This window comes from Triturus cristatus, chromosome 1_2 (genome assembly GCF_964204655.1).
Source record: "Triturus cristatus chromosome 1_2, aTriCri1.1, whole genome shotgun sequence".
In the NCBI taxonomy this organism is placed as follows: Eukaryota; Metazoa; Chordata; class Amphibia; order Caudata; family Salamandridae; genus Triturus; species Triturus cristatus.
Genome location: NC_140580.1, coordinates 100,012,470 through 100,030,488, shown reverse-complemented (window position 1 = coordinate 100,030,488; position 18,019 = coordinate 100,012,470). Strand labels below are relative to the sequence as shown.

Genomic DNA, 18,019 nt, shown 5'->3' with positions numbered 1-18,019 from the left:
GACTATTATCCAGGGATCCTCTTGAGGCTCCTTGGGTTTACTATGCTTGGATTTTCAGAATCTCAGGAAATTGTGTGGGTGCCAGACATAATGTATTAAAGTGCCATTTGGAGTTACGATCAATATACCCTGACTTCAGTGCTAGCTGAACACCATTTCAATTTCTATTTACTACAGTGTTCGTTGTACCGGGCCCTCAAGACTCTAGTTCTGTAATATTGGGTGAGGGGTGTACCAGGGTCTGACTCGTTATGATCTCCAGCTAAAATACAGAGTGCCGGAGATGGTTTAGGACCTCCCAGCCACCAAAGGCTGACACACTATTTGAGGGCCTGTGTCTTATAAGCAGCTTAACGTGCGTCCCTGGTGATGGAGGCAACTACTGGACTGGTTGGTAGCTAGCAGCAATATAGAAGCCCATAGTTTATGGTAGGGATGCTTCCAAACCTTGCAATTTTATAAACTTGGGAAATGTTGGTCACAGAAGGATGGCCCCATTTCTGCCAAAGGACAAAAAATTGATCTAGAGTGAAAGGGAAAACTATCCCATTTGTCTTGGGCAGTGGAGTAGGCTACAGTCAAAAGGATGTTCTGGTAACTTTTTGCCGCAACACATTTCTGGACACTAGTGGACCATGGTCTGCCTACTGCTAATGTCTGGTGGCATTCCAAGGGACAGATAGGGACCATTGCAGGATCACCATCAGACTCAGTCTTTTTGTGCTTCCAGCACATCCTTGAAGCGCTAGTGATTTAAGTGATTCTTCTGGGCCTCTGGTTTAGTCCAGGTCAGTTGGACTGCATATTGTTTTGACTTTTGGGCAAGCTCTTTCAGTGCATCGCCCACGTACCCATCAGTCACTGATCCGTAGTATGGTTAGTCCTTTTCAGGATGTCCTTCCTCCTTCTCTTCTAAGCAGGGGCGGAAACATCAAATTTCTCCTTTCACAGCATCAGGGAAAGGAGAAGCATGCCATCCTCTGAGATAGAGCTACAAACTGCCTTTGAAATTCCCAAAGAAGCACAAATTACTGGCACCATAGGGTAATGTTCTGTGCTGCGCGCAGAAACCAGATAAAGGCTAACCCAGCTGCTGCTCCAAAGGTGGGGAAGACGAAATGGCCTTAAACTTTTAGCCTTGATTCAGGAACCACCATGTTGTGTGACATAGAATATGTCCTTGCAGTGTACATCAACAATAATACTTAAAGAAAGGGTCTAAGGGAAAAATATTTAAAGACCTGCCCAAATTCCAATCCCCAAATCTAGACTGTACACACAAAAAAGAATAGGGGGTCTAACGATAGACAGCACAAAAGACAAAGAAGGAGTATGGTGTGTAGAATCAAGCCCGTCCGTTCTCAGAGCAGAGCATGGAATACCATCAACCTCGCTACTCCAAAGAGCTAGATAGTGAGAGCAGAAGAACCTCTCATGATCGTTTATATCATCTGGTATCCAACTGTAACAGAGGTATGTCTCTTGATCATAGAGACTGCCTCCCCAGTTAGAAGCTCTATAGCTCCTTCGGGCTGATGGAAGTACGTCAGAAAGACACGTGAAAAACTGTGACGTCTATATAATAAACAAGTGCAGTGCAAACTGTGAGATCTAAAAAAGGTTGTGTTAAGAGTGCAATGTAGTTTGATTCACTCCTCACACCTTGATTAAAAAGGTGTAACAAAGTAATAAGCAGTGCTGACTAGTCACTGCTAAGTAAGGGTCGACATGTTTCAGCCATCAAGGAATATTGCCCCCGGCTTTCTTCAGGACCTTTGTACTACAAAATTATGCTACTGCATTGAGTTTGTACATTTCCAATAGTGAAACGTGCCCCCACTTATAGGAGAAATATAAAAACACAAACAAGGTGATAATATATACGACCTCAGGTTGTCCTAATCCTCTATGTCACAGGGTGCGAGCATCACTTATGGAAAAAGGACAATTGACACATATACTCCAACTCAAAACATCAACAGTACTGTCTTAAAACAGGCCCATTAAATTAGTGTGCCTGGTCATTGCTGTGAAAGAATCTACGCAATGCTTACCCAACGTGACCAGGGATTGCACCTCACCTACCCTGGAACCTCACTCAGGTTAAGGAGGCCCCGCTCTAAATCGTGGGTGATAGAAACAAAAAGTATTCTTAAAACTGAGAAAGCCACAATTCAGTCTCAGTAACTTCTTCGCGTTAAAATAAGCGCAAAATGCTTTCACTCTTCATTGTTATGCTCTCCCCCTCAGTAAACAGCCCATTCCCAATCACCAGCTTCCCGAGTAGCACCCCTGAAGATAGTGTAGCGATTTATACACACCTCAACTGGCATTTAAATCAAAAATAAAGAATAAATTTGTTGTCATAGACCTCACTTCATCGTCGTAATAAAGCGGGTCGCTAACAGTCTACCAATTGCTCCCATCAATGCCTCACTTCCTACGGATGCGAGCGCCATATCAGAATCTCGCAGCCAAATGTATTGGGTGCGTAGACTTAGAGTAAAGAACTAAGCATCAACCCTTACCTATCCGTCGTTGCCCCGGGATTTACCGAGCAGGGTGGGAGGCAGCGAGCCAGGCCGGGAGGTGTACAGAAAATAACATAGGTCAACAAGTCAAACAGGACGTGCCCAACGTTGCGTAACCTTACAGTGCAGCGCGCACCGCGAATCGTAGCAAAACTACAAAAAGATGTGGCACCTCATGGGAAATGTAGTGACGATACTGATAGCTAGCACAAACACAACATGCATACGAGGTACCAACTATTGTGCAATGCGATGTTCATCAGGTACCCCAACGACAAGCTACCGCACTAAAACGTGCCATTTCATAAAGATATCTCCTTAAGCAATTACAATTGATTGCACTGAAGAGATTGATTCTGGGCTAACAAAGAAGTAACGTATATACCGCTGCGAAAACTAGCTGTAGCCGGCACGTAGCGTTAAAAGAACTCCTACATGATACAAGCCTCATGGGAGATGTGGTTTATCTACTAGCTAGTCGACAAGCGTCAGTGTGCATTTAATCAAAGCACTTATAAACCCCGTACAACTCCACGTTAACTCCACAAAACCAAGACCCCTGTTTAAAACAGACTGCTCATCTCTCGACAGAGTACGCTTGCTCAAATTGACTACGAGGTTGGGTTTGTGCTGCTCGTAGATGGAACCGAATTCTTCCTCGTGTTGCTCCGAGTCCTGGCATGGGGACCTGAGGGTAGGCCTGACGCTAGATCCCAATGAACTTGGGCCTGTGCATTTCTTCGTCTGCCTCGGGGTCTTGAAAGGCCATACCCTAAAAAAGACTGGTTATCATATTCTGGTTGGTATGGTGTCATCGGTGGCTGAAAGGGCTGCGGTGGAAAACCCCATGGAGTCGGCGGCCACCACTGTTGAAATTGTGGTGCACCATAGCCCCTCTGGTTGTAAGGTCTAGTATATCTGCCTCTACCTCTGGAGCGTGGTTTTTGGACATTGGGTCCGTCTATGTCGCTAGAGGGTTCATCTGAGCTAGAACCTGAATAGGACGAGCCATATCTCTTCCCATTACTCCTAAACTCTGGAGGCGAATAGTTCTCACTAGTATAAGGGTAAACTTTTTCGTGCTTGAACTTAGCCAAATCTTTTTTGAATTTTTCGATTTTAGTGAGAAGAATAGAGTCTTTGAAGTCCTTGTTGCTTTTATTGGATTCATCCAAATTCTTTTTAAATAGAGTGGCAGTGATGGTAGTTTTAATTTGTGTTTCTAAAGCCTGTATCTCTATAAGAATGGAGTCGGCAACCCTCTTCGCTGTGCTGATAATTAAAATCAGCCAGTCGCACGTACAGCGCCACGCTATAAGAGACCAGTCCTTGAGAAACACCCTGTCTTCCAAGAATAACCTGGGGGTATTAGTCACTATTAATCCCGGAGGTGCACAGTTAGCTCTTAAATATTCTGCCATAATGGCACCATGAATAGAAGAGCGTGAGTGGAATTTTTTAAGCACGAGGACTCTACCCCAATCATTGCCTGTATCCAACAAGGGGGCATTAGGTCCCTCAAGTATGCTAGGTGTATTGTCTAGAATGGATTGGTATATTGCGTCATCATATGCCAATCCACTGAATTCTGCCATTTCGTAGTAACCAAAACAAAAACAAAAAGCTGGTGTGAGGTAAAAGGGCTAAATGCTAAAGAGAGAATCACACTAAGAGTACAAAGTATGTAGTTAGATAAATCTACAGTAAATCCAAAGGGACTACCTACACAAAGTGTAGTCCTGAACAAGACCCGCAGCAAAAACCTGCTCAAGAACATCAACAATAATACTTAAAGAAAGGGTCTAAGGGAAAAATATTTAAAGACCTGCCCAAATTCCAATCCCCAAATCTAGACTGTACACACAAAAAAGAATAGGGGGTCTAACGATAGACAGCACAAAAGACAAAGAAGGAGTATGGTGTGTAGAATCAAGCCCGTCCGTTCTCAGAGCAGAGCATGGATTACCATCAACCTCGCTACTCCAAAGAGCTAGATAGTGAGAGCAGAAGAACCTCTCATGATCGTTTATATCATCTGGTATCCAACTGTAACAGAGGTATGTCTCTTGATCATAGAGACTGCCTCCCCAGTTAGAAGCTCTATAGCTCCTTCGGGCTGATGGAAGTACGTCAGAAAGACATGTGAAAAACTGTGACGTCTATATAATAAACAAGTGCAGTGCAAACTGTGAGATCTAAAAAAGGTTGTGTTAAGATTGCAATGTAGTTTGATTCACTCCTCACACCTTGATTAAAAAGGTGTAACAGTAATAAGCAGTGCTGACTAGTCACTGCTAAGTAAGGGTCAACATGTTTCAGCCATCAAGGAATATTGCCCCCGGCTTTCTTCAGGACCTTTGTACTACAAAATTATGCTACTGCATTGAGTTTGTACATTTCCAATAGTGAAACGTGCCCCCAATTATAGGAGAGATATAAAAACACAAACAAGGTGATAATATATACGACCTCAGGTTGTCCTAATCCTCTATGTCACAGGGTGCGAGCATCACCTATGGAAAAAGGACAATTGACACATATACTCCAACTCAAAACATCAACAGTACTGTCTTAAAACAGGCCCATTAAATTAGTGTGCCTGGTCATTGCTGTGAAAGAATCTACGCAATGCTTACCCAACGTGACCAGGGATTGCACCTCACCTACCCTGGAACCTGGCTCAGGTTAAGGAGGCCCCGCTCTAAATCGTGGGTGATAGAAACAAAAAGTATTCTTAAAACTGAGAAAGCCACAATTCAGTCTCAGTAACTTCTTCACGTTAAAATAAGCGCAAAATTCTTTCACTCTTCATTGTTATGCTCTCCCCCTCAGTAAACAGCCCATTCCCAATCACCAGCTTCCCGAGTAGCACCCCTGAAGATAGTGTAGCGATTTACACACACCTCAACTGGCATTTAAATCAAAAATAAAGAATAAATTTGTTGTCATAGACCTCACTTCATCGTCGTAATAAGGCGGGTCGCTAACAGTCTACCAATTGCTCCCATCAATGCCTCACTTCCTACGGATGCGAGCGCCATATCAGAATCTCGCAGCCGAATGTATTGGGTGCGTAGACTTAGAGTAAAGAACTAAGCATCAACCCTTACCTATCCGTCGTTGCCCCGGGATTTACCGAGCAGGGTGGGAGGCAGCGAGCCGGGCTGGGAAGTGTACTTAAATAACATAGGTCAACAAGTCAAACAGGACGTGCCTAACGTTGCGTGACCTTCCAGTGCAATGCGCACCGCGAATCGTGACAGAACTGCAAAAAGGTATAGCGCCTCATGGGAAATGTAGTGACGATACCAATAACTAGCGCAAACACAACATGTATACGCGGCGTGCCCAACGTTGCGTAACCTTATAGTGAAGCGCGCACCGCGAATCGTAGCAAAACTACAAAAAGATGTGGCACCTCATGGGAAATGTACTGACGATACCGATAGCTAGCACAAACACAACATGCATACGAGGTACCAACTATTGTGCAATGCGATGTTCATCAGGTACCCCAACGACAAGCTACCGCACCATTTGTATGGCACATAATCTCTATGCATACCACATGTAAGCACAATCATACAATACACTTGGAGGAAGGGAGGAATTTCAACTCTACTGAATATATTGTACCAAGGGTCTTGGTAGATACCTGTGCCACAGGTAAGGCTGAAAAGGCAACCCTGCTCTGTTTTTCTGTTGCCTCAATCTGGCAGTCACCCTATGGCCTGGTGAGGAAACTATCCACACATACGTTTTGTTATGGAATACTTAGGGTATACGTAACAGCACAGGTCAAATGTTGGTATGCATCTTCCACTGCAAAACACGCCAAAGATTATCAACCAATTGATACACTCATTGGTGTAAATACATTTTAGAAGGCTTAAAAGAAAAGTCAATAATCTATAGGAATTTTATGATAGCGATAGATTTTTTGCAATTTGACCAGACTTCGATTTATACTTTGTCGCCGTACCAACTAAAGGCTATCTTAAAACTCGCCACTTTGTCTCTAAGTTTCTCTAGGGATAGGGAAGCTTGCACTTTAAAGAAGGGTAACCATCTTGCTATTGACTCCTGCCTGATAAAGTACAGGCTTATATCTCATGGATCTTGCTGCATGGAGTGCGCCGTTTTTGGTTACTGTCTAGGCAGGGCATGCTCCGTTTAAATCCACTTCTGGAAAAATAGTACAGTTCATCCCCAATATGCAATCTGTGCAATAACGGTCCTCGAGATTTTAATCATGTATTATTTATCTGTCCAACTTTGTTGTTGTGCCAACAGAAATGGCTGAGACCAATATGCTTACATCTAACCATCCTTACTGCCTCAGCCGTACTAGAATCTCTCTATGAGCTTCCTAACAAAATGTTCTGTCATAGAATTTTTGATTTTTCCAAATATTTTTTTTTAATTATTTTAAGGTGCATCAGTTATATAGGGTGTAGCTGCTGATATTTTTTTTATGTGGGCGATTTTACCCTTTATTGTTTGATGGAATTTTATGGTATATAAACTATTTTCTCATATTTATCTCTCAAACCCTTGCATTGATGGCACAAAGGTCGCTTTAATATTTTGTACTGTATGATATACTGCTGTTTTGTTAATTGAAAACTATCTGATCCTTGGATATCAATTAGGATTCTCTGATCTCTTCTTGGAGAGGAATATCTTATTCTATCTAATTGCAAACAAAAATTTTCTTTTACGTATATGTTGCTGATTTATGTGAACATCTTCGGAGTTCCGCGATCATAAATAAATAAACTTGAAACTATAAGTAGAGAGTACAGTTCTCCCTTTTAGAGCTTGTGTAAACTTTAAAGCTGTAGTACAGTCCTCTTTTTCTAAGGATAATCAGCAACTGATAAAGCGTATCATCTGATACAAGGTAGTCTTTGCAACACAACCTTAGTGGTTTTATTAAACACCTGAGCACAAACTAGATAAATGAGGAAAAACGTCTTGAGGAAGACTATTTCGAATTTTAAAGCACTCTCCAGGACAAGAGTGAAAAGTGTTCCTTAGCTAAATACACAAGAGCCTTGAAACTCTAATAAGAAAGCCGAGGCTTCTCTAAATTTGAAAGCTCAAGGATACAACATACTACATTACTAGAGTCCCTATCTGAGGCAATTTGTGAAAATTACGGTATAAAGATTGGAGATCAAGTTATCAGGCCACACAGTAAACCACTGCAACAAATGAAAGTTTTTGGTTGACACTCAGAAGTCAGTAGTGTTTGAGAATTCGTTTAATGCAGTCCATTCCATGAGCCAAAAGACAACCAAGGAGTTGTGTTCCTTAAGCCCTGAGAATATTTCAAATGAGCAAAAGTTGCATGCTGCTTGCAGACCAAGGCTGTTTACAAAAATCTAGCAAAGGGTATTTCAGACATGGAAAATACGTGGAGAAAGGTGCAGGCAAAGAATGAGAGGGAAGAGTAAAAAAATGTATAGTTTGCATGTGTTCAAACCTATGCAAGGGCCACAGGGCAGATGGGGCCTATCGGGTCCAAATCTGGTATTTGAGGTTGTTAGCCATTGGTGTGCTGTGGTTCATCTTACTATGGATCTACAAACTGGGCCAGTAACACACTTTCCACACTTTCTTCGCAGTGTAGCAAGGGGGGAGCAGTCAAAACATTCTTAGGGTGGTATTGCAGTGGGGGCAAGAGTTTAGAACTCGAGAATCAACCAGCAAAACCAATAAGGTAATATCTAGGCCCGTGTTTATCTTTGCGTTTAAAGGAAAGGTCTTTAATCATACAGCATAACTCAGTACTACACAGCACAGTTAAGGGATAAAGACACTGAGTTGTATCGTGTTTGCGGTCTTCAGGGAGCTGCTACATTGTCTCTATAATTCCTGGTTTGTAACACAGGACAAGACACTGATTAAGCACCGGTGCAGTTTACTCAAAATACTTTTAAAGCATATGTGCACTTCAGTTTGCTTTCAGTATTTCATGCTCACGAAGAGCTGGGGACCCACTCAACTCACAGGATGCTTCTGACTTTGCTGTCTTGTAGTCGTTCACTTTCTCTGTTTGCTCCCCATGCTCAGCTTCTCCTCCTGGACAGTCTTTCCTGGTAAAGGACCAGGCACACTTCTTCCATCTCTTAGTCAGACCTTCACCTCAAATCCACACTTTCTGCTGGAGGAGCCGATGTCCCCTCACCTCTGGTAGAAAGGCTGTCATGCATACACCAACCCTGGTCACAGTCATCCTTCTAGTACCCAGCAGAGACCTCCCTTCCTTGGTCAGAAGAACTGAAGGAAAGTAGGGTGGTTTGGATCCTAAATTTATATACATTTTCCCGGGACACGATGTGGGTTCACTGTATGAGTTTTAAGAAACTGAGTCAATTGGTTCTCTTTCAAAAGTAATTTTCTGGCTGTTCCTTAAACAAAGCCTTTCTGCAAGGTGACAACTCCCACAGCTGGTAGCAATGGTGTGGTCTTCGAGCAGTGGTATCCAAAACAAGCCCCTCCGGCTGCAGGTCTGTTGTAAAGCCAGTCAAATGTGTATTCATCTTGTTAGCCCATCCAAGGCGGCGTGTTCTCAAAACCTGAATAACATTTTGTTAACAAACAAAATCCAAAATAAGGACACAAAGATGTGTGGTGTCACTGTAGCTGGATGTCATCAGTCTTTCTGAAGCAGAAATCAAAGATAGTCAAAAGGGCTGACCCTGCCTAGAAACGTCCTCCTCTTAAACAACATAAACTGCAGTCCCACTCATCACCCCAGCCATCTACCAAATGGCAGTGCTAAGGAAGAACTCACCAGCGGTCATTTGCTAGCAAGCAGCTCATTAAATGTGTCTGGAGGTCCATCCACAGGACTGCAGCCAATTCAATTCCTTTGGCTTGGGAAGATGTATCCACACTTCATTTTGTGCCATTCTAAACCAGGGGTAAAAAGGACGATGGTTTGTAGCAGAATGACTGAGTTAAACAGTCAACGAATAACTCATATTTGGGATATTTGTCAATAAATTATGTGATTCATCAGGATTTATTTTTTTTAAAGGGAATAAGTGATAATAGCCATTATGTAAACCAAAGTATGCAATATTTAATCTGTCACACCTATGCTCAATGCTCACGTGATAGCACAGTGAGGGAGGGTTTGAAGGGACATCAAGGTATGTATGACAAAGGCGAGAGGCATTGGACAATAAAATTGTTGTTTGCACAGATTGTCATTATCAAAACATTAATGAATTTAATTCAATAAATCTAATGGCTTACGGTGCCTATGGTGTTTCAGCCCACAGTCAATTAAGAATCATAAACAGGACTGAGCAAAGTTAGAGCATAAGCAACAGTAGAAACCATTTGCTCCAAAGATGAAAAAAAGTATGAGATAATGGTGATGGCAGCAATGTGACGATGGCATCAATTGATCACTTTAAAAGAAGAATTGCCTCTGCAGATAATTATTAGGGAGTTTCAGGTTCATAAACGGGTAGCCTCTGCTTCTTATAAACTAATGCTAAACCATCTGCGTACTGGGCCCCAGTACGCAGTCTCACGGCACGCTTCATTTAGTGTCATGCTAAATCCCAGGCCGTCCAAAATGGATCCCACTAGTCCAAGGACTCAGACTCTCACGACACACAGAGTCCTACTACCATACATGCATCTAACACTCACTGCATATTAATGCACTCAACATGCACACTGAATGTCAACGCAAGGATCTGGGGTTTACATAACAGAGTAACTATAAACAAATGGGTTCAGTAGAGCGCACTCTGCTTGACACAGAAAAAAAAGGTATATCACACTAATGATTCATAAAAACTTGCTATGCTGCCGCCATCACTTTATGACCTGCCCTGGGCATGGACAATACTCCTATGCCCTCTCTGAGGGTACACTATATGCGCTACTCTGGGTCACATAACAGGTTCTGGGCACTGCATTACCAGGTCTAGACTTCTACATGTACCCCACATTTGCGTGATGTTAAGGCCACCAAAAAGAAGGGATGCCAGTTTGACATAGTTGGGCTATCATGGTAGCAGTACAAGCCTTTTTGCCATGCATGAGACGACATTCCCGTCTCAATAGCATATATGACTGCAGATTAGTTTTTGGGGGATCTCAAAAATAAACAGTGGAAGAAAAGGGTCTTTAGTTTCTCCACAATTTGTAGCACGCTGAGATCTTCCATCCGTGCTAGCAGAAGTGTTTCATAGGATTGAAGGACCTGCAGTGTACAGCTACAGCATCAGAGTATTCATCCAAAAAATGTCATCAGTGACTTTAAAAGATATTTACCCACTAATATCTGGAGGTCTGGTTCCAGCATCACGGGGGCACTTTTAGAAACACATCGCAACTTTTAAATTTCATACATGCGTTCCTCACTGCCAATAGACGTTTTTCAAAGGTTTGAGCAGTTTGCGACTATACACTGGGCTGGTCCATTAGTTTTGACTGCATTCGTTTTGTAATTCACAGAGTGGAAGGATGATGTTCTACATGTTGACGTAAGCCAGCCTTGAAAGTATTATGGTCTGGGTGAGGCTACCCAGAAGAGGGCCGTAAGTTACCAAGTATAGATTGTGGTCAGCTCGAGGTGATGGTAATTGCTCTTACCTAGTAGACTTATTTGTTTAATGTGGTTGACCATGGTTATAACATAAACATAACATATGTATTTTTAAAGCGCATGTTCACCCAAGGGTATCTTGGCGCTTAATAACTGATGTTAATTGTTAACCTAACTCAGTGGTACTCATTGTATGACTAGAAACTTCTGGTTAAAGGCCCTCGAGCCAATGTTAAGCTTTAAGACTCCTCCAGTGGTGAAAATAGAAAACTCTAGTCCATCCCCACACATTTCACATGATTTTTGATGGTCTTGGCAGTCCTAAAGCCAGAGATCGTGTTTATTGGCTGAGGGTAATATTTACATATGACAACTGTTTTTGCTTTAGTTACACAATCTTTACCTAGGTACACCACCTATCCCTCATTTACTCAGACGGTCTGTAAATCAGGCTTATTGTCCGTTGTCCATTATTAATCTTGCAACGGACGGCATCTGTCCGTAATTTTAGCTTTTCTGAAAGTTAGGTGTGCTTCAGTGTGGAGCCTGTCCGGGACTTGTATGACTGAGATTCAGCTTGGTTATTGCGCGGCTGAGTGTATTGACCTGCTCTACTACAGGGATGTGTCTACAACCAGTGATTTTGACTTCAGGCTTCCGCCTGAGAGTAGCTGAGCAGTTGTGCTTGCTTTCTTTCAATGCCATTATCCAATAAAAGTCTATTGATGAGGTATTGAACCATCCTTTTAAGCCTGAGAAAGTCAGTTATATCCGTATACGAAGACTGTCCTTTCTTCCCATCGCTATGTAGTTTAAAAAATATATTGCATCAGATTTATATAACATGTTATCTCCATGTTAGTGCCTGACAGATTAGAACAAAAACACTCACTTATGGGATTCTGGGATAGAGGAAATAATATCCTACTAATATGTGGCTTAATTGCACTGTGTGTTACCAGGAAGCCTTCGTTGAAATCCCAGCTTCCCTGCTTGACCAAATTGTCTGATCTTAGTCAAATCAGTTTACTTCACTGTGTCCAATTTGCTTGATTGTAACATTTGAGAGTACCTTCAAATGATTTAGTTCAGGTGGACCCTTTACAGTATAACTTTACATGTTTTAATAGCGTGTAGTGTTGCTCCAACATTGGCCATGCTATAATTGGCACCCATAATTTGGTTCGCTTCGTTCACTCATGGCATCATAGTCAAGAGGAAGGGTTCATAAATGCTTTTAAGTTCATGGTTAGAACCTTTCACTTTGTTAGTGCAGTGATGTGAGCTAATGCACATGTTAAAGTGGCACTAAGTAATTGTTTTTAGTCATCATTATACATGTTATTTATTGCTTAATTTACATAGCAAATATTTTGAAGGCTCTGCTACATGATTGGCTTATAGAGATAAGCCAAACCAATGGTTCGGCTATGGCTCGCTGCAGAGCCAGTTTAAGGTATGGGCAAAGTGGGCAGTTACTACAAGAAGTGAGTACGAAGTTCCTCAGTGGGTCAAAGACCACAGTAAGAAAGTTTATGTGATGTCACGTGGATAGGTTGTCCTCCAAGGAGGAGCGGCAAGTCCTCCTTTCAGAACTAGGGCCCTCACACTCCCAGCAAGCTAGGTGTCATGCATTATCATATGGGCCTGCTCCACTTCGGGTCGGCGCTGCAATACCCGATGGGCACCCATAAAGGGGCTCTTTATCGGAGATCTTTAGTTCCTTGCCGTTTAGGTGCGTGGGTGTAAGGGGCCTAGTACGTGTAGATGTAATGGTGGATGTGCAAGATAAAACAGGAGAGGGAATCCTCTAAATAAGTTTTATTCTGTAAGGATCCCAGCCTGGTTAAAATAATGATAAGTAGAGGCGATTATCTGGCTGTTGTGTCAAAAAGCGCTCTACTCCTAAATGGTCGACATGTTTCTCGCCTAGTAGTCAAGAATGATCTGTGGCGCTTCCTCAGGACCAAATGAAAAGAGAAACTATCTACACCTAATGGTGAGTTGAAAAACTACCTACCATGTAGTGTACCTACGGGAACGATACCCACAGGTATAGAGACCAACCTGTGAAAGAAACAAATATATTTGAAAACATAATACATTAGTTATGCATTTGTGATCACACATAAATTAAATTCATAATTCTAGATCTATATGGTGATCAAAAGGTGACCCAATCAATTCATGGTGATACCAGTAGTTATCACTCATGAAAATTATAGATATGCAGTGCTATAAATGTGGTAATTATAGCACACCCGTGACTCGCAATTAAAAACAACAATTAAAAACAAAGCATCAGTGATGAATTGGCTGTGACAACAGTGGTGATCAGAGTTATCTAAACCTCACCTAATGTTTGTAAGATCACACCTCATCAGTTACAGCGGGATACTAGACACATGTAGTGTTGTGTCTAAGAAATGAATAAGGATAAAATAAGGGCAGTGATTAGCTGGTATGTATGAAAACTGCTTGTTGAATAACCTAGAAACCCAGTTAGTCAATGACAAGACAGTGGCACTCGGTAGGGCAAGTAAGATAGAACGCCCTTCCTCCTTGTATTATTAAAAGACCCCTGCTTCTCTTAGCCTGGAGTAATGGGAGGAAATCGCATAGTACTACAGACTACCGGGGTGCCCAGCACGGTCAAGCCCCGGAGCTGCAGAACAGACAAGAATCCCCCAGGACCCAGGGGAGTAAGCAAAGTGGTTAATCTCAATCACGGTAGGGATTGAGTAGTTCTTAACACAACCTGAACAGCACTTGATACCGCTTACCTCCGCCATTTGCTGAAGACTGGGGGAGATTGTCAAAGCATCTTCAATACTCACCAACGCTCCAATTGGAAGCCCAGTGGTAGACCTACCCCACACCGCTGCAACCGGGATGGTAATGTCCTTTGGTGTGGGCTCGTTCTTATACCAGCCACAGCTGCAGGCGGGGCCAGGGCGGGAAGCCAAATGGTTTCACCTGTGGAAGAGTGTGTCATGTGACGTTTGTCAGGACAGCTGAAAAGCTAGTAAATGATGTCGGCCATCTTGGAATGTCTGGGCTGCTCATTAAAGATATGTCGGAGCGAAGAAACAATATGGCGTGACGTATGTCATGGTCAAGAATGGGGCAAAAATGTCCCGTAATTTATGAATGCTATGATATATATAGTCATTCATCATAGAAGTCCGAGGTGTGTGACTGGGTTTGTAATGTTAGTCTGTTATATTAATCTTTCAATAATTAAATCTGGTAGCCTAGGGTGCGTGTATACGTTTTGATTTAGGCCGACTCGATTTCTCTCAACCCATCAGTTTGAAAATAGCGTGTTGACATGTGTGCATGGAGGTTGCAGTCATTAGTTGAATAGATGCTGCCTCATCAATGACAAGGTGATCTGGCGGTAGTAGCATTATAGTATGGAGCAGTTTTTTCAAACGTGGGGAAATCTCCCATTTCCTTCAGTACAAAGATTTCTGTCATTGTGATCAACCCCGCTAGGGGACACTGTGTAAGGCTTGGCTTATTTCTCAGTTATTGGCAAGTGACCCTCAAGGGATTTCATCGTTCAGTCCCTGATGGTCTGAGTCCAAACGATGCACCCATCTTTGTTCCATCCTAAAGAGGGCGGAGTGTGTGATCTGAGGGTGACTTTCCAGGATCACCCACCGTAAGCTTTCTGGAGGATGTTTACAATCTTTGAAGTGTGTGTACAATTTTGTGGTGGTTTTTTGGCAACGAATGTTGCTCTTATGTTCTGTTATTCTTGTCTTTATAGTCCTCATCGTCATGCATATGTATTTTTTATTACATGGGCACATAATCAAATACCCACATCGAGTTGTGTTACAATTAGTATGTTTGGTAATCTTCCAGGTGAAGGAGTCAGATAGAGTTAACTCCTCTGTGGGTTTTGTTTGAGTGCACACCCCACATGAGCCACAGGGGTAATGGCCCTGGACTGGGGGATGGTCCCATAGTGATCTCTGTTCATTGGTAGTTGCTGGTTTAGGTCTGGTGTAAATGAGCATAGCTCTAATATTTCTGGTGCATTTAAATGCAAAACTGGGTCTTGGGATCTCTAGGGATCCTGTGTTTAGAATCCTCCAATGTTTGTTGATAACCCTCTTTATTTTATTAGATTCTGGTGTGAAAGATGCGACTGAGGATTCTTTTGGTTTGACCTCTAGCAAAGTCTCCCAGTGATTGTTCCTGGCTCTTTTCATTGATAGTGCTACTTGTTTTTGTGGGTACTGCCTTTCCAACAGATTATTGGATAAGGACTCTGCCTCCTTCTTGTAGTGGGCAGTTACCAGGCCCAATCTTCCAGTAGGCCTGGGCTTGGCCCAACCCCCATCCCACCTTCCACTCTACCCTCTACAAGCCTCACTAACTGACAGTTGCATCCCCAGAGTTTGTCGCACCCTCTGACTGTGCCTTTCCTATTCCTGGCATCTCAGCTAAAACTACTCCCCAGGTAAGAAATATTTTCGGCTACAATGTTCCCAGCTTCTTTGATTTTAGACAGTGTTCTGGCTTGTTCGTCTTTTACTGGATTGTCCCATTTCTTACTCACCAATCTTTTCATCAGTTGATGTGGATCTTTTATCCGGTCTTTGACTTCATCCTGCTCTTTAATTCTCTTCGGTAGTCCTGGTTCCACATTTTTTAGATGGATGTAGGCTCTCTGGCGCGCCAGTTCTGTGCAGCAATAGGACCTTCATAGTGCTGTTAGACCGCAAACACGTAGTCTCTCGCATTTCAACGTGAGGGGTGAGTTTGTTGTCTGCACCATTTGCTCTGCTTAGTTTGGGCACATGAAATTATGCTACAGGCAGTCTAGTGTCGCAGACTATCGTGATAAGTCTTTAATTTTTAGGCTTCTGTGCTTACTCAGAGCCCCTTGTAGATGTATTCTATGCACTGACTTAGCTGTGGCAGGCATCACAGATGCTGACGCACTTGTATACAACCCTGAAGGAGCAATTTTGCTTCTGGGTCCTTCATAAAGGACTTGGAACTGGAACCAGGTGGTATAGTGTGGGTCCTACTTTTATATACTACTTCCATACAGGAGGTGTGGATCCACTGTCTCTAACTGCAGAAGCAGTTTGGAGGGTTTCTCCTTTCAAGTGCCCTCTTCAGGCTGCTAGCCAGACACAACCTTTGTGTACACTGATTAATTTGGCAGCAAATACTGCTGTGCTTTCTCCTTGCTGCAGCATCCACAACATGTGCACAGAGAGGTGAGAGCTTCTCATAGCTGCTGTCATCAGCCCACCTGAAGGAGTAATCTGGGAAAGCAAAAGGGCAAACTTCACTTATGGGCTTTGCCACCTTTGACAACAGTCTGCAATCCCACCCCTCATTCTTAGCATCCAGCAAATGGCAGTGCTCAGGAAGACTAATCAGCTGTTCCTTGCTGACCAGAAGGCCTCATAGAATTTCAAAAGGCAGCCCTGTCACTACTCACATCACTTCGGTGTCTTCCTCCCTTCCAGGCCACAGAACAGGTCCAGGGCCACTCATAGTCGAGTACAGGTTTAGGCTTCTGTGCACACCCTTGGATTACTATGATGAGAGGGCCAAAATAAAATGCCAGGATACCAGATATGCACACAGTTGGGTGCTCAGAGCAGGGGAACATATCTGTAAGCCATGCCACAGGCATTCTCTTACAACAAGTTGTCTTTGTTGTCATCAAACTGTGAGCATGGAAAATATTGCACTACAATAATACAGGCCTTTTATCTAGCACACGTGCCACTAACTGCTTCATCTATCAAATACAAGCAACAAGTCATTCCAAAACTCAATTGCACTGATTTTATCATCCAGGAAAGAATGCAAGTCTGAATTAACCTTGCTGGGATATGCTCTTTCGATATGGAATGTAGAAATAGGTCTTTACTACTAGAGAAACATCTACTTCCTTCTATCTTGCTGAAATATAGCCCAAAGTTCCAAGCACAGTTCCAAGTACAGTGTTTTTTTTGTGTATGAGCACTAAATCACTTTTGCAAAGCCTGCAGCCACCCCACACCATAATCCCCACTGCCAAACACATTTTACTTGCAGCCATCACACATGCAGAACATTACTGTGCCCTGTGACATATCATGGAGAACACCGTTTTGCTTGTTGCTCTGATATCACAGCCATGGATAGACACTTGCAGTCCGTCTAGTTTGATACCTGTTGCAAAGCCTTTCTCAGGCCAGGTTTACCCTGCCAATCACACAGCTTTGTCTACTCTTCTTGAGCAGAATGATGTTTTATATTACATTTGTTTGCTGCTCTCTCCTTTTCCATGTATGCTGCTTTTCCACACTTGACAACATGAGCTGCAGTTGCTAGCTTACTGCCCTTTGCTCTGGAGAGGGCAGCCCAGGGCAGCATGCTTAGCATCCTAATAACCTTTCAAATATTGACATTTTTGACAACCTCTTCCAGGTCAGCTCTATCCAGGTTCCTGCTCCAGACCCCAGGTTGGTTTGTTTGGCACATGTTAGTGAGGCTAGATGCCTGAGGCAGGCGCTGTTCTGTGAGACCAAACCTTTCCTGGTTTACTACTAAATGTCTGCACCTGAACCCTAACCAACACTACACTGTGGTTGGTGGTGCATTTTGCTGCAGGTGATGGTGCACTGTTCTGAGGATGGTGTTGCAATATGCTTCAGGTTGTAACTCAATGTGTTAAGGGTGGCGGTGCACTGTACTATGTGTGGTGGTGCATTATGCAGTTTATGGGGGTACATGGCATAGTGGGTGATGGTGCACTGTGCAGCACATGGTGGTGCACTGTTTGATACATCCCCAGTGTGGTGATAATTTGCCATGTGTGGGATTTTCCAGATTTTTGTATGTGCTCCTTTTAATTTTGTTTTTATTTTAATATTTTCAAGTAAACGAA

The 18,019-nt window shown here is 42.9% G+C and overlaps 1 protein-coding gene across 1 annotated transcript in view; it reads left to right on the top strand.

Annotated features, from left to right (window-relative positions):
- Window positions 1–18,019, top strand: part of GRK5 (G protein-coupled receptor kinase 5) — a 481,725-nt gene that overhangs the window by 426,864 nt on the left and 36,842 nt on the right. The gene's annotated exons all lie outside the window — the stretch shown is intronic.